An 18,264-nucleotide genomic window follows, 5' to 3' on the forward strand; every position below is an offset into this window, starting at 1 on the left:
GCACAGCCTTATTTGAATCAACATTTTCCACACAGCATTCAGAGTAAGATCCAGCTTCAACAGTTGGCTGATCCAAATGACTGCTGTGTGATTCAGAGTAACTTGTCTGACATTGATGGTTTTCGCAGTTGCCATCGTTCACCGAGGAAGTTGAATTATTTGCATCATCACATTCCATCTCAAGTTTCATTTTTCACCTTCCACTTGCGGTTCCTCAGATTCTTTGCATAGCGGTGGCATTTTCAATAATGTAAGAGCGATAGTTGGAAAATAAAACCAATTATTAGCTGTTATTTTCAAATTTACCTTGTTACTTGCTCTGATATCCGTCAGCAATGTCCACAAAGTCAAGTTTCCTTATAATTGATTGAAATCGCCGAGCTAAGTGGGCCGATAAATCAACCAGACAATTATTGAAAATTGACAAAATTTATATACACGTTATATATATGGATGATGTCAGGTACGATTTATCAACGGTAATTCAAGGCTGAAATTCAACGATCTGAAAGTATAAAGAAATAAAATCCATGAAGAAAAATGTATGGCGTGGAGACATCAAGACACGTGTTACACTCACAGCCAGTCACTCACAAACCAGGTGAGCGAAATGGTCAATGCTTAGTTAAAGCAGGGTCCATAAATAAAGGGTAGATTAGCTCGCCGGGAATGGTCCATGGCCAGCTGACGTCAGACAGGCTGTTGAGGGATCTTTAATGAATTTGGCCCCGAGACCATCCGAGAATATCCTGGTGAAATTGGATGATCAAAATCCTCGGTAAGTAATGTGTATTTCGGGAAACTGATTACACCATAACATACATCAATCATTTATCTCTCAGAACACCAAATAATGGAATCTAATGCCCGCGGAATTTAGTGAAATTTTGAGGTTTTAAAAACCGTGTGCACCGGAGCTAATCTACCCTTTATTTATGGACCCTGGTTAAAGATATGATCAAGGATAGTCTCCACCTACATTTCAAAAAAATGCAAGCCAGACCCTGAAAAGCCAGACCTTATTCGTAACATGGGGACACGGTGTCCGGATGATACAATTACCTTTTCGTCGTCCAACATACCTTTGTGTGTGTGTCTAAAAAAAAAAAGCGATTTTTAGAGAAATTTTGACATTTGTGGGACTTCATTTTTTGAAGGGCTGCCATTTTGAGTGAAAATATACTATGTAATTTGTAATTCGTAATTCTCATTGAATGAAGTACGTTGCTTCTCAAGTATGAAAAAAACTGTGTAAAATACCATAAAATGTAATGATATATTATCTCTGTGTTCACCAAAGTCGCGTGCCTCAAAATACCGCAATATGATTTGGCGGATTATAATATGGTCAGGCAACCCTCCTCGGTAACACAGAGTTTGTTTACCTATGCGGGATCTATGTCTGAAATAGCCTATTTCTGGGGCGTGACACGAGGCTGGCGGGCTATTTCGAGTCACGCTTTTCGTTGATTTGGGAAGAAGGAGAGTCAAAGTATGGGTTCAGGTTGTGGGATCTCCCTCATAACGATTTTGGGTGCTGCCGCTATCCTTTATCATTCATTTAAAGCATTTTCATCCCACCGAGAAATCCCCTTCTCGGCAGTTCCTACAGTGCAGGGGCGTACATTGGGGGGTCGAGACAACCCTTCTAAAATATTGAAATAATGAAACGCTAAAGTTTTTATTATTGTAGTCCTCAATAAGATCCTCATATGTACAAAGTTTCAAATCCCTCTGCCCTAGGTTTCGGAGATATGATTTTTTCCATCATCGTAATTTACCGAAATTTCCACCGAAATTTACGAGTTATTCAGCTGTTGCAAGGCAACGGATGGATGCATAGCAATGGTTCGCTTTTGCACACAACTCGGTCAATGTATAACCCTTCCACCCAAGTTTCATCTTAATCGGCCTCATACTTTTGGAGGTAGAGACGATTATCTATATCAGTGTTTCTCAACCGGGGTTCCCCGGAACCCTAGGGTTCCGCAAGAGGTCGCCAGGGGTTCCGCGAGAAACAGTAATAAATAGGCTAATGTATTTTTGAGTAGTTTTTGTTTGATTTAATATTCGTAATTTTACTATACACGTACGGCATATTGTTGGAAACTCCTTGGTTATTATAATAGAGGCTTCAACCTCTTATATTATTTACAATTATAACAACCATAGGGAATGTATTTAACGATGTCTATATGGCACCAGTGTGAAACCGCCCTCACTGGTTAGTGGACGTCCTGCACGCGGCGGATTCGTGTATCATTGAGTAACTGACTCAAGTATGGGACGCATGCACGGTGTCCATCTATCTTCTCTGTGCTTCCGAGCGCGAAGTCTCTCTCTCTCTCTCTCTCTCTCTCTCTCTCTCTCTCTCTCTCTCTCTCTCTCTCTCTCTCTCTCTCTCTCTCTCTGTCTCTGTCTCTGTCTCTCTCTCTGTATCTGTCTCTCTCTCTCTCTCTCTCTCTCTCACTCTTTCTCTCTCTCTCTCTCTCTCTCTCTCTCTCTCTCTCTCTCTCTCTCTCTCTCTCTCTCCCTCTCTCTCTAGATTAGTTCTTCAGTTTACCTTTATTGCTTCAGCTTTATTAGGTCATCTCTACCGAGATGACCAAATAAAGCCGGACCAAATGTCCGTCCGTCCGTCCGTCAACAATTTTTCTTTCCGATCTTGATGAAACTTAGTATGTGGGTCGAGGTCGCTGAGTGTTGCACGACGATATAACTTTGTCCGGGTTCAAGGTCAGGGACGAGGTCACGTAAGTTATAAAAATCGCCATTTTCAAAACCTATCTACTCTGCCATTCTGCAAGATATTCGGCAACTGTTTATTGATTATGATAGTAAAAAATATTATCTTGTATCTGACCGGACAGATTTTTGAATTTCCTTCCCGTTTGATCGTCACGTGATCTCGAAGATGGCCAAAACGCCGATGCGATTCGCAAAGAAGGAAGGAAGGAGAAATGAAATATAAATATAAAACACATCTTTAGCCTTTTATATTTATACATTTTCCGCCGAAGGTGCAAAAGTTTCAAAACCCGAAATGTAAACGTCGGCATTTATTTTCAAAATATAATTTCGTGCGCGCGCGACAAAATGCCGAGTCATCTTTAACCAAACTGCGTAGTAGAACTGCGCAGTAGTCCGGTCATGGCGTCTGAGCAGTGGCCAGCGTGGTTCAGATTGACTGTGGTTTCTGGGGCGAAGGTGATTGTTAAGAAGTATGTCGGCGGTATAAATTCGAGTGACTGTATTTGGTGATTTAATCACGCAACATCTTGACAACCAATATTCTGGCTGAACGATTGCATCAATTCAGTGCATCAGCAGGGATAATTCGCAAGCTCCTCCCGATCGTGCCGATATCTAACATAATCACTGGCGGACATAGGGCTGCAGGCTGTGGGGCGAGGCCACGGATCCTGGATGAGGGGATAAGTGATAAATTATGCTACATGCTTCGGGCTTTCTGATTAATATATCAATGAGTACATTCCATAATTAATGAATTAATAATTAATGAATCTGGCATACAAAAATGTTTTTTCATACCTGACATGTTACTTTGTGCAGTGTCACGAAACTTCCGTGGAATTAATAATTAATGAATTTGCTCGCTCTAACGATTTTTCAAACCTCAATATCTCCATAAATACTTGACCAATTTTCATTCTGAAAGTTGCATTATAATCAGTGAAGAATAATCTACATGATTATCATAATCTCCGAGAGCTGAGCCTATTTTTTCGTTTTTTTTCTACAACCGGAAGTGAAATGTCCCCAGAGAGTGGACGGACCGGAAAACCACATATTGCACTTACTGGTGATTCTGATGTGTCAATCCGGGTACTAAATGAACAAAACATATTTATTAATTATGTCATTAGTAGTATTATCCTAGTGTATCTCTGTGAACTATTTCAATCTTAACGGTTAGTTTGGACTGTTTCGTGGTTACCTGAACTGAACATTGAGAACTTGTGGAAATTATAGAGATGACCGTCACCCCCACACGGGGGTAGTTTTTTGTTTAAGTTTTGTTTATTAAGTTACATGAGGTGTGTTTTTTATTTTTATTTTTATTTAAAAAGTTTTTTTTGTGAATGCAAACCTCAGTGTGAGGTCTCATAAACGAGCAGTATGGTTTTTTTTTCATTTCCAATAAATTTGACAAAAAGGGGGTCATTTTTTCCTTAAACCAGGTATCTGAAAAAAAATATTATATTTACCAAGTGAACTGCGATAAAAATATAAAAGAGCTCGATATTAATAATGGTATATAATAATTTTTATGCAGGGGTTCCCTGAGACATGAAAACTATTCCAAGGGTTCCACAAGGGTAAAAAGGTTGAGAAACGCTGATCTATATACATAACTTTCCATGTATATTTATATAATTGCATACTAATCATACAGTTTTTGACGGATCGGGCTGAACATTTTTGACAAAGAGGTTGATTATAGTGCGCATAAAAGCGCGGAAGCCGATTTTTTGATTTTCGAAAAATAATTTTTTGGGGATTTTTCAAAAATTTCAAAGTCCCATTGCGAGGCAACGGTGGTGTCCATAGCAACGGTGCTCAAAATCAGAACTGGATCCTGGTATGAACCTACCTGTCAAGTTTCATCAAAATCGGTTGACTCCTCTGGCCTCCAGAGCTGTCCATTACATACAGACATACAAACAAACATACAGACAGACGGAAAAAGTGAAAATAAGGGTACTCTAGCGACCACCCAACATACAAACAAACATACAGACACGGAAAAAGTGAGAATAAGGGTACTCTAGCGACCACCCAACATACATACAGACAGACGGAAAAAGTGAAAATAAGGGTACTCCAGCGACCACCCAACATCCAAACAAACATACAGACAGACGGAAAAAGTGAAAATAAGGGTACTCTAGCGACCACCCAACTTACTGTTACGTCTGGAGGGGAGCTGGGGGGGTATGCATTCAAAGGGTAATTAGGATGTTTAATTAGGTATGCCATGCTGTTCGAGTTGTACCAGGATCTCGATGTAATAAGTAGTAATTCAGTGGTGATAAGTTGTCTTATCAGTGGTAATTCAGTGGTGATAAGTAAATGTCCATTTCTTTAAGGGGGAAATGATCATTGTCACGTTATTAGCCTGGTGTTGGCGCAGTGGTTAGGGCAGCGGCTTGGGATCCAAAAGGTCCTGAGTTCAAGCCCTGTTGGGCCACTGAATTAATTCACCAGGGGGTTGACTCAGCCTGTCATCCTTCCGAGGGTCGGCAAAATGAGTACCAGTATACTGGGCCGGTGTATACCCCGGTTAAAATAGGTGTACCATATCCCTGTGTCGTAAGAGGCGACCAGGGTTGCGTCAGGAAGGGCATCCGGCGTAAAACATGTGCCAAATCACTATGCGGATCATACGGATGATCCGCTGTGGCGACCCCTAACGGGAGCAGCCGAAAGAAGAAGAAGATCATTGTCACGTTATTAGATAGGGAGACGGGTTAGGGTAAGTGTTTATGCGTATCCCCTTTTAGTATTCCTTGTCGGCTTGCCGTGACGTAACAGGCCGGTGCTGCGGATGGCTCCGCCCCTTGATCACGATTGGCGGAAGGCGAGAGGAGAGGGCCAATAAAAGGGCTCCATTGGAAGTGACGAGGACTCGAGCATAAAAACGTGCTGATTGGGAGAGGAGAAAGAGTCATAAAAAGAAAGGGTCTGGTCGAGGCTGTTTTGTTTGTCTCAGAGCGTGCTCTCTCGTTGCGCTGGTTCGTTCCTGGATTAGTCTTGTCTCGGGGCCTTGATGTGCCTCGTGCCTCACCTCGGTTGGCTCTGGAGTTCTGCTGGCTCGGAGTACGGGACTGAACGGCGTGTGGACCTGCCTCCCTCTCCTGCTTGCATATTGGCGCTAGAACTGGCTCCCTGGCGGCTGTGAGCAGTCTTGGGCCTACACCATCAGGTCGACACCACCAGGAACCACGGTGGCTGGTTGGAGCTCACAGGCCGGAAACCGCAGTTCTACGCGGAAGGGCTGACGGAACCTCGGCACCACCGTGTCTCCTGCCCCTGACGAGCGCAACGCCAGCTCATCCGGCACCAATCCAGTGACTGTTACGTTGACACCACGGGCAAGCCTGACCACTAGCTACGTTTTGTGTGTGTGTGTGTGTGTGTGTGTGTGTGTGTGTGTGTGTGTGTGTGTGTGTGTGTGTGTGTGCGTGTGTGTGTGTTTGTGTGTGTGTGTACCTGGAGCCTTAGAGGGTTTGAGATTTGTATATCCATTGGAATTGTTTGTTTCCCCCACGCCCGAACCCACACCACCTCTCGTCAAATCGTCCACGGATCCCTCCTCTTGCCGAGTCTTACTATCGTTCTGGTTAGAGAAATAAACATTATTAACTGAGTGAAAAGCGACTCGTGCCACCTTCCTCGTCCCGTTTGCTGTAGAGCGATTAAAACCGCCATCTTTGGGTTATAAAAAATAAACCGCCTCCATCGTTTCGGCTCATTCTACGTTGGCGGGACTGTTCAAGTCCCGTGAACGTTACATTGGTGTCAGGGTGTCGGATTTTCGAACCCCCTAAATTATATTTGGTATCGGGAGAATATACCAAGATTAAAATCTCGCCACAAATTGGAATATAAAATTACTACAGAAAAGTGCGCGAGCGCGGGAAAATTTTGGCAGGAGTTTTCAAATTAAATTTAATTGGCGGCAAACGGGACTTCTGCACCATGGTGGATGTGCAGATGTTTGAGGAGGAAGGCCACGTGTCGGGGGAAGAAGGGAGAGATGGGGTGGGATCGGAACCTCCCCATCCAGAGCGTGGACCATGCTTCATTGCCCGTAATGGAGTCGGCAGCGCCGGAAACCGGCGCGATATCGATCCAGGCAATGTTGGAAAGTTTAATGAGTGCAATTGCAGCACAGGGGGCAAAATGACGGCACATGGGGCAGAAATGGCAAAAATGACGGCACAGCGGGCACAAATGGCAAATCAATTCGTGACATAGAGGGCAGAAATGACAGCACAAATGGCAAATCAATTCGTGACACAGAGGACAGAAATGACAGATCAATTGGGGGTAATGGGGGAACAGTTGGGTGCACGGATTGATTAAATGAGGGATGAATTGGGGGAAAAGATGGAGAAAATGAAAACTGAGATGCAGGAGTGTGTGGATGTTAAATTGGGGGAAATACAAAGTAAATTCGAGGATAGATTGGAGGAAACAAAGGTAGAAATTACATTGGAGGGGGAAAATATACGGAAAAAATTGGTAGATAAAATTGATGCAACGAACATTCGGGTTGATAAAGTGGATGAAGGCCTGGAACGTCATCGTGCCTGTGTGGATGCTCGTATGCAGCTGCAAGTGGAAGAGTAGGGAGAGCTGAGGAAGCAAGGGATGAATTTGGCGGAGGAGGTAAAAGGATTGGAGGCTCGTTTGGACAAACAAGATAAAATTATGAGCCAAGAGGGAGACAAGGCCTAGTAGAGCCGTGTTTTGTAAGTAGAGTGTCCGGGTTGGTTGAGGAGCAGCTAGAAACTCGCGACGGAGCCTTGGAGGAGGTTGTGCGGGCCCAGAAGATCCTGCGGGAAGAGGTGAATCGGTCCATTCAACGTTTGGAACAGGAGGCAAAATTGACCCATGAGACCCTCACCACAAAACATTGGCCACAGGGGGCTCCGAAATTGGAAACGCAGCCACAAGGGTGTTTGATCCCTGGGCTGGATTCGGACAAGGGAGAAACTGGGAAGCGGGCCACCGGGAAAGTGATCCCCCTGGTAAATATTGACGGGTCAGGGAGCCTTGAAGCTTTTCTGACGCAATTTGAGTGTATTTCCAGACGAAACGGGTGGAATGAGCGGGAACGTACAGGGAATTTGTTGGCAACGTTGCGGGGACCAGCCGCTGATGTGTTAAACGTGATCGCGGATGGGATGTTGACCAGTTCCCACATTTGCGAGGCGTTGAGCCGTCTGTTTGGGTTCGCAGCAAACTGTGATCTGGTGTGGGCCCAGCTCCAGCACCGCAGATTAAAGTCGGGCGAGACAGTGCAGGAGCTGGCACAGGACATTTACCAATCAGTCAGGATCGCGTATCGGGACCTTAGTGTGGAGGCATGGGACAGACTGGCACTGGAGAAATTTTTAGCTGCTCTTCCGGACCCTGAGGTCCGAGCGCTGGTGGAGTTACAGGATCCACCCACAGTTCACCGAGCGGCTGAGTGCGCAGCCAGGCTGGCCTCGTGGAGGCGGCCGGGTCGGGTTCCAGAGAGGCCATCGGTGACGATCCGACAGGCTGAGATTCGGGATCAGGGAGGGGGCTGGGAGAAATTGGCATTACCCAAATGTTTCAGGAAATTTGCCAGAAACTGTCAAGTTTGATAAGGGGTAATTCGGCAATAGGTGCGCCACAGCGGCGGGGTCCAGCCCAGCCAATAGAGCAATTCGATTATGGCCGAGGGGGTCCGGAACCAGAAGAGACATTACACCGATATCCACGGGGGCCTTTTATGGGGAGTTGTTTCCGGTGCGGGCGAAGAGGACACGTGCAACGATATTGCCGCTACCCGGCGATGGAGAGACCCTCCAATAGACTTTCGAGCCCGGAGAGGATGAATCCTCCTGCTGAACCACCAGGTCTATCCGTGGTGCCCTTGCATAGGTCGAGTCCGGAGATCACTGTCGGGGGTAGGGGGGACTAGATCGGGCTGAGCATATAGGGCCATGCACGGCTGCTGAGATTGTCGCGAAGTGCCCTCCTTTGGTGAAAATAGTGAATTGTGGGAAAATTGGCATAGGTTTGTAAGTTCTGCTGGGTTTTAGAGTGACAATAGGGACAGTGGGTAATTGGTAACAAAGCGGGCACGAGTGGCTGTCCAATGGCTGGTGCGTGGATCGGGTGAGGAGAAGTGCTGTGTGAGTTGTTTCAAGTTAAGAAGTGAACTGTATGGTGCACACTGATTTTTATTAGACATGGTGTGGTAACTGGGAAGGTCATGGTCGGTGAAGTGTTAGAAATGCAGGTGTCACATGTCAGGCCGATGGGGTGGGGGGGGAGTCATGTGGGTTTTGTGGGTGGGGATGATGTGCTTGTCCACAGGGATTGCTGAGGCTCACGGTGAGCGGGAATTGCGACCCCCTTCAAGGAGACCCACCCCTGGTGGCTGATGGTGATGGTGTCTGGAGGCAACTGGGAGAGGGTCTGGTTGGGCGACCAATGCGGCTAGGACCTTGGCGACCCAGGAAGGCCAGAGGAGCCAGTGAGACCCCTTCCAGTGTGTTGTACGGGGTAAGAGCTGATGGCAACCAGGGGGGGGGGTGGGAATCAAAGGGAGCGGGGCGGAGAAACGTCCGGGTTGGACTAAAGCTTACCTGTGGGCATGGTTGCACATGAGATGCCCCCCATCATCTTGTGGTAACCCACCCCATGGCCATGACGGGATTCAGCCTGCAATCATTGAAATGGGGACCATGACCTAGAAATGTGATGATGACCATGGTGTGAGTGTTGTGGAGATGTGTGAGTCCCACTCGATCCCGCACAACTTGACATGTGCAGCAAGGGCATGATGTTCGCATAATTTTGGGGTGAAGCAAATTTGAAAATTGGCTCCCCAGGTAACGCTGGGTCTATTAGCATCCACTGGGGACGCGGTCACGTGTAAATATCCCGTGAATAGTGTCGTTAAGGCTTAGAGAAGGAATGTAAAATATAAGTGTTGTGTTTTTGTGGAACCTTTTGTTTCCCCTCCCCAGATCACTGGAAGAGTGTTGGGCAGGAGCGATGATCCAGAGGATGGAGCGCAACTTCGCTCAGTGCTCTCATGTGATTAAATTTAAAAAATAATAAAAAGATGAATGATTGTTTAGGCGAGGATAAGGCCATAAGGGGGTCGTACGTTAAGCAGGATAGGTAAGTTTGCTGCGGCTCGCTGCCCATTGCCCCTCCGACTTTATTTCGTGAGGTTAAATAGGTGTGAGTCAGTAAGTGTTAAGGGTGGTACGGTAGCGCCTGTGATATACCTTGCAGGAGCTGCGGTAACAGACGAGGGGGCAGTGTTACGTCTGAGGGGGGGGTATGCATTCAAAGGGTAATTCGGATGTTTAATTAGGTATGCCATGCTGTTCTAGTTGTACCAGGATCTCAATGTAATAAGTAGCAATTCAGTGGTGATAAGTTGTCTCATAAATGTCCATTTCTTGAAGGGGGAAATGATAATTGTCACGTAATTAGATAGGGAGACGGGTTAGGGTAAGTGTTTATGCGTATCCCCTTTTAGTATTCCCTGTCGGCTAGCCGTGACGAAACAGGACGGTGCTGCGGATGGCTCCGCCCCTTGATCACGATTGGCGGAAGGTGACAGGAGTGGGCCAATAAAAGGGCTCCATTGGAAGTGACGATTGACACGAGTATAAAAACGTGCTGATTGGGAGAGGAAGAAGAGTCATAGAGGATAAAGGGTCTCGTCGAGGCCGTTTGTCTCAGTGCGCGCTCTCTCGTTGCGCTGGTTCGTTCCTGGATTCGTCTTGTCTCGGGGCCTTGCTGTGCCTCGTGCCGCACCTCGGTTGGCTCTGGAGCTCTGCTGGCTCGGAATACGGGACCGAACGGCGGGCGGACCTGCCTTGCTCTCCTGCTCGCATCTTGGCGCTAGAACTGGATCCCTGGAGGCTGTGAGCGGTCTTCGGCCTACACCAGGAGGTCGACACCACCAGGAACAGCTCCACAGTGGCTGGTTGGAGCTCACAGGCCGGAAACCGCGGTTCTGCGCGGAAGGGCTGACGGAACCTCGGCACCACCGTGTCTCCTGCCCCTGACGAGCGCAACGCCAGCTCGTCCGGCACCAATCCAGTGACTGTAACGTCGGCACCAATCCAGTGACTGTTCCGTCTACACCATGGGCAAGCCTGACCACAAGCTACGTTGTGTGTGTGTGTGTGTGTGTGTGTGTGTGTGTGTGTGTGTGTGTGTGTGTGTGTGTGTGTGTGTGTGTGTGTGTGTGTGTGTGTGTACCTGGTGCCTTCGAGGGTTTGAGATTTGTATATCCAATGGAATTGTTTGTGTTTCCCCCATGCCCGAACCCACACCACCTCCCGTCGAATCGCCCATGGATCTCTCCTCTTGCCGAGTCTTATTATCGTCTGGTTGGAGAAATAAACATAATTAACTCAGTGAAAAGCGACTCGTGCCACCTTCCTCGTCCCGTTTGCTGTGGAGCGATTAAAACCACCATCCTCGGGTTATAAAAAATAAACCGCCTCCATCGTTTCGGCTCATTCTACGTTGGCGGGACTGTTCAAGTCCCGTGAACGTCACAATACATACAAACATACAGACAGACGGAAAAAGTGAAAATAAGGGTACTCTCGCGACCACTCAACACACAGATATAACGACAATATCGTGGTCACTCTGGCTGGGGTTTGTGAACCAATAATAATATCCCCACTCTTCCAAAGAGGTTTTTCCTTCTTGAGCAAACACTTTGTTTAAGTCACATCCAGGACGAGGATTGGGGGTCGGTGGAGTTCACATACGGATCAGGGATTCGGTGGAGTTCACCGCATGCATCTCCTGTGTCCATGTTGTCCCTCCCCACATGCATCCCCTGTGTCCATGTTGTCCACCTGATTCCTCCCCACACCCATTGTTTGTCCAAATCTTTGCCTTCTTCTCTGAAGTTGGTGTTTCCCTCTCTCTGCTGTTCCGGTTGTCATGTTACATCCCGATCTGTTCATTGTATTCGCACTTGCATGAGCCTCAACTACGTAAATACAAAATTAAAATCCTTTTACGTTTTTTTTAACTTTCATATATTATTACAAAGGATACAAAAGGATCCACAAAACCTGTTAACGTCACTTCAGCAAACAAACCGTCAATGAATGAGAGTTGACCCAAGGGAGACTCTCAAACACCAACGAATACTCACTTGCATTGAAGATTCTGAGATGTTGTTGGGGGCCCGAAGGGTTCCCTCCCGATATCCTTTTCCTCGTTCATTTGAAAACTCATATCGTTTGGAAAACAAACGAAACGGTGGGTTTTACGTTGACTTCGAAGGTAAACAAGATGGATGAGGTCACGCGTCAACCCTGCGACCAAAACGAATGAACCACCGGACATTGTGACGTCATGGTGGTCGCGTTGGAATAAAGTAATGACGGCACAGAAACAGATCAGTGGTTTCCAAGATACCAGAATCAACATTAAGTTGATAAAATACAACTTTAAAATAAACAAGCCGTGAGGCGACGAGGGATTCGCTCGGATCGAAGCGCTGGATACGATGCTTTTCATTCTGACCCATCCACCGACGAAGATTCATTGCCAAGACGTATTGGTTCACATACAATTGTTCCTCTGCCTGGCAAGATTTTTCCTATTGCGTATTTTGCCAAATGGCACTCCTCATAAAAAAATGACGGTAAATAGACACCCTATTTTTGAAGGACTACCATTTGAAAAATAATCGGTTTGCTGGTTTGTGCTGTGGAGCCTCGCGTCACAGACACACACATACACACACACATGGAAAACCCGATAAACTTCTCTCAATGCTCTTCTTTGACCACACCTCCTGAGCCACACAATATTTTTTCATAAGCCACGCCCACTTTCCAACGCCACTCCCACTTTTCATCAACCACGTCCACTTTCCCTAAGCTCCGTCCACTTTCCTAAGCCCCTCATAAAAAATGACAGTGAATAGACACCGGATTTTTGAAGGACTGCCATTTGAAAAATAAAACCTCAATCAAAAATCGGCTCAAGTAAAATTTTCTAAATATCTCGGAGTGTTTAATTTCGAAGTCTCGATTCTCTACATTCAAAACTGAAGGACAAGTATTGAAAATACTGTATGCGGTTTTTTGGCCGCTGCACAGCAATGGGTGGTTGCTGGGCAACGAAATTCAAACACGCACATTCCCAACACATATTGCATATGTTGGCAAAGTTTCATCGAAACCGTTTCTCTGGTTTGTGTTGTGGAGCCTCATGTTGCAGAGAGACACACACACACACACACACACACACACACACACACACACACACACACACACACACACACACACACACACACACACAGACGGAAAACCCGACAATAAGAGATATCTCGCGAATCCAATAATTGGAGGTGGTGTGTGGGTCGTGGAATCGTTTTCGGTAAATAAATAAATAATTAAAGGTGGTGTGTGGATTGTGGAATCGCTAACGGAAAATAAATAAATAATTAAAGGTGGGGTGTGGATTCTGGAATCGTTCACGGAAAATAAATAAATAATTGGAGGCGGAGTGTGGGTTGTGGAATTGTTTACGGTAAATAAATAAATAATTAAAGGTGGTGTGTGGATCGTGGAATCGCTAATGGAAAATAAATAAATAATTAAAGGTGGTGTGTGGATTCTGGAATCGTTCACGTTAAATAAATAAATAAGGTGCTGTCTGGGTCGTGGAATCGTTTTCGGTAAATAAGTAAATAATTGGAGGCGGTGTGTGGTTCGTGGAATCATTTTCGGTCAATAAATAAATAATTGGAGGTAGTGTGTGGGTGGGGAATCGTTTACGGTAAATAAATAAATAATAGGAAGTGATGTGTCGGGAGGAGAATCCGAAATGGTAAATCAATAAATAATTGGAGGTGGTGTGTGGGTGGTGGAATCCTTTTCGGTAAATAAATATATAATTAAAGGTGGTGTGGATCGTGGAATCGTTTTCGGTAAATAAATAAATCATTGGAGGTGGTGTGTGGATGGGGAATCGTTTTCGGTAAATAAATAAATCGTTGGAGGTGGTGTGTGAATGGGGAATCGTTTTCGGTTCATAAATAAATTATCGGTTTGCTGGTTTGTGCTGTGGAGCCTCGCGTTGCAAACACACACACACGCACGGACAACCCGATAAACTTCTCTCACTGCTCTTGTTTGACCACACCTCCTGAGCCACACAATATTTTTCATAAGCCACGCCCACTTTCCTATGCCCCTCCCACTTTTTATGAAACACGCCCACTTTCCTAAGCCCCTCATAAAAAATGACGGTGAATAGACACCCGATTTTTGAAGGACGACCATTTGAAAAATAAAACCTCAATCAAAAATCGGCTCGAGTAAAATTTTCTAAATATCTCGAAGTGTTTAATTCCGAAGTCTCGATTCTCGACATTCAAAACTGAAGGACAAGCATTGAAAATACTGTACATGGTTTTTCAGCCGCTGCACAGCAACGGGTGGTTGCGAGGCAACGAAATTAAAACGTGCACATTCCCAACAAATACTGCACATGTTGGCAAAGTTTCATCGAAATCGGTTCGCAGGTTTGTGCTGTGGAGCCTTGCGTTGCAGACACACACACGCACACACACACACACACACACACACACACACACACACACACACACACACACACACACACACACACACAGACGGAAAACCCGACAATAAGGGATATCTAGCATATATAGCGAATCCAACAAGAGCTCAAGTGAGCACAATATATGCCCGAACAAGAAGGTAGAAATAGAATTGTGCTACCACATGGAAAACAGCATCGTGGTTGCCATGGAAACCACTTTAGATGAGGAACGTATGTCGAGACACACCGTCTCCACTGTCTGTACCTATGTACCAAATGTGAAAGTTGAAAACTTTGGGAGTTAGAGTGCGGACAGGAACGGACGGACGACCAGTATCACATAATATTCCCCGATATATATATATATATATATATATATATATATATATATATATATATATATATATATATATATATATATATATATATATATATATATATATATATATATATATATATATGTGGGCAATTCCGCAGTTAGTAACGTTACATTTTAGGGACATTCTCATTATTTAGATAAGAGTCCTTTCTCTATCTGTGGATGTAAAGTCTCATTAATGTCACCAGAGATCAACCTAGTCTAGACGGAGAACAGAGCAAAGAATGAAATCATTTCATGAAACATTCTAGAAGAAAGAACTGCTTTTAATGCCGGTTAGTAACGTTACAAAAAAAGGACATGAAAAATTGATGAGCATCTTTGAATGAAAAGTTTGCTAAAATTGGTATAGCTTGAAACATATCAACTCTATTTTTTCATTTCTAGCTTTAAGGGCAATAGCTACCCTAAATATCCTTTCTCATTCTAGCTTTGTTTGAAAATTAGGAACAAAAATCATGGTTAGTAACGTTACGGTTAGTAACGTTACACTTTGTCCAGTGATTACAATGACTCACAGAATTATGTTTAATCTCAAATCATTACATTTTTCCTCAAGAGAATGTGAAATAAGCTAAAAAAACATCAGATAAGACATGAAACTCTTATTTCAATCACCAAACTCAAGCAGTATAGTGTCATTGTACTTGTACAATGGTACAAATTACATATGTGTTAAAAAAGACAAGAAAAAGTTACAATAAATTACAAACAACAAAAGAGTACCACTTTAAAGACTGGGTCAAGTGATATCCACAGATCCATAACTATGCTGATCACAGTTCATCGTGATTCACTGGAATTTACAAGTTGAACAAAACAGTACATATTGTATGTGTTCCTCATTCAAGAGTACCTTTCATATAGGGGAAAGAAACCAAAGAGCAAAAACTAATGTACCAGTATGTAGTATGTACAGTGTATGGCCATAATGCAACATTTGATATTGTGACAGTAGTTTACATCATAGTATTTGAATTCATGTTTATTCAAGTCTAGAGATATGTGATATGTTTTTTTTTTCTTTAGACCACTTTGAACGTATCTCTGCATTGACGTGAAAACAAAAGTCTGTTCGCTGTACCTGAAATGTAATTACACCTGACAAACCACCGTGCAATAATTTCAAATTGGGACAGAAAATTTGAAATGGCCTCGATTGTTCACTACTTCTGGTGCATCCAACGGGGCAATCATCTGGTGTCTCATGTAGAAAATAGCATCCCTAGTTGAAGGCCATTTCCAGTACTTCCCGACATGTGCCATTACTGACACCTGGAACTCTCCATCTCGTACAGCAAGAACTTCTCCTGGAAATTGTTTTCCATCGTACTCAACTATGAACCAGTCTCCCACTGCTGCAATGGTCTCACTGCTGCTCTGGGTTGCCTCATCGTGCTTGTCTCTGCTCAGGACATAGGCTACCACCTCGTCATTTACCACTTTGAAGAAGTGCATCTTTGCTATGCCAGTAATGGCCTTGGCTTCACTGAAGATGACATCAAGGTTCAGCTTCTCGTTCCTCTTTGCGATCTCACTGGAAGTAATCTCACGAACAGACACATTCTTCTTGGTACTTGCAGCTTCTGCAAAATTCTTTGCATCAGTTACAGTATGTTTACGTGTTCTCACCTTGTCCCACACAAAACGCTTGGCTGACCCACCGATTCCATCAACGGGTCCCTTCCCATGTGAAGTGGCAAAAAAATTCCACTCGATATGCACCTTGTGAGCCTTCTCTAGTGATGCCAATGCTGCAGCAATGTAGCGATTTTTGAATTGAGATGCTGGACCATCTGACCATATCGACACATGTGATACTTGGTCAGGAAGGAAATCCAGAAGTACATCCAGGTATGCCACAATGGTGTCCTTTGAGTGGCATAAATTGTCCGATGCCAGCACAAGGGAGGAAAGGGATCCAGAGTGCCAGAGTGCTGCAGTGAAAAGCGACACTTGACGTTGGTTCCAATGAGCACTTTGGATTTCATCCTGAGCTTAGCAGGTGTAGTTCTCAGAAAAGTCGACTTGAAGGACTGCATGATGCACATCAGATTCAGAGGCCTTCTTCCTGTGCTCGTTGTACACTGCTGCCTGCTCACGTTTTACGTAGCAGTGCTTCAGGAACTGTGGAAGAATGGTCATGGCATGATGAAGAAGTTCACCGACAGTTCCCTCCTCCAGAATCTTCTTCATTCTCCCATCATCACCTGACTCCCATTGGGACCATGAACTTGGAGAGTTCATGCACTCCTCGAAGACAGCTTTGAAGTTTCTTTCAAATCCAGCTCCTTCTCTGCATTTTTCGCACTCATTCATCCAACACTCCCTTGATGGATCTGTGCAGAGAAAGGAAGCTGGGAGTTCTCGCGTATATGGAGGGAAGGCAGGCACACTCTTATGCAATGCACTGAAGACATTGATTGCATTCTCGTGAATTTTGCACAAACACACATTGTGGGGTATTTTGTGGCTTAGAAGAATGTGTTTGGGGCGGTATTCAGCAAATTTTGAAAACCCAACCTTGATGTCTGGATGTTCCTCGCAAAAGAAAGCACGAGTCTCTTTGATGGATGATGTGAGGTATCTTGCTTGTATCTTCTTCTTGTCACCATCATTCCATATGGTCACCACATCTTTTTTGCCAGGTGCCTGATAGCTGACATCATCCCTCTCATAGAACTCATGTATGACTTTCACATCACGATCACCTAGCTGTGGTGCTGGGCCAGGCTTGTTTTTCTCTGCTGATGAAGTTGATGGAACGTCAGTTCCCTGCCTCGATTCTGCTTCATACAACTTCCGACAAACGGCTATTCTTCGTCTGGGAGTAGAGGGAAGTGATGAATCCAGCATTCGACGAGCTCCAGCAGTGGCTTTTGCAAATGCCATGGCACTGTTGAAGGGTCCTGTACTTGCTGATATCTGTGCCTGGTCTTTCTTCAGTTTTCTGTGCTTGGCAACTCGTTGTCTAGTAGCCTCCTTTCTTTCTTTTTCTAACAATTTTTTCTCCCTCTTCGGAAGGCCTTTTTCCTGCTCTTTTTTCTTCTCTCTGCTTTTCTTCATGGCCAGTGCTTTCTTATGCTGGTATTCCTGATATCTACCAGTTTTCTTCAAGTTTTCTATGTAACGTTGCTGCTTTTCTTTGTTTGTCAAAAACTTCGGCATGTTGAACTGTTAGGAAGCAATATAACATAAAACAAAATCACCATGTGCAGTTTCATTTCAAAATGCTGTCATGGACAAATCATAATTCCCCCAAATTAAGCCATAATTATTGGTTATTCATAAAACTGAATAGGCCCTAATTATTCACAACGTTATCAAATACCTTCAACAAAGTGAATGTATGCAAAAGTACTTCCAAATACAATGTACAAGTATATATATATATATATATATATATATATATATATATATATATATATATATATATATATATATATATCACAGACAACAGTTTTCTTTCAAATATTTAGTTTAACAGCAAACACGGTTCACTTGGCAATAGGGAAGTAAATTGATCACAGATA

The 18,264-nt window shown here is 44.4% G+C and overlaps 2 protein-coding genes and 1 pseudogene across 3 annotated transcripts in view; 1 reads left to right on the top strand and 2 right to left on the bottom strand.

Annotated features, from left to right (window-relative positions):
• The window catches only part of LOC147007892 (uncharacterized), a 56,865-nt gene that overhangs the window by 37,905 nt on the left and 696 nt on the right, over positions 1–18,264 (bottom strand). The window lies entirely within an intron of this gene.
• Positions 1–18,264, top strand: part of LOC147007894 (transcription initiation factor IIA subunit 1-like) — a 99,368-nt gene that overhangs the window by 15,970 nt on the left and 65,134 nt on the right. The window lies entirely within an intron of this gene.
• LOC147007895 (uncharacterized) lies at positions 14,977–18,115 on the bottom strand (annotated as a pseudogene). Its single transcript, XR_015053780.1, has 2 exons — positions 17,255–18,115; positions 14,977–17,070 (listed from the first exon to the last, which is right to left on the bottom strand). The product of XR_015053780.1 is annotated as an uncharacterized LOC147007895 (transcript).

Source organism: Eptatretus burgeri, chromosome 23 (assembly GCF_056783735.1).
Source record: "Eptatretus burgeri isolate ZD-2024b chromosome 23, Ebu_testis_v1, whole genome shotgun sequence".
In the NCBI taxonomy this organism is placed as follows: Eukaryota; Metazoa; Chordata; class Myxini; order Myxiniformes; family Myxinidae; genus Eptatretus; species Eptatretus burgeri.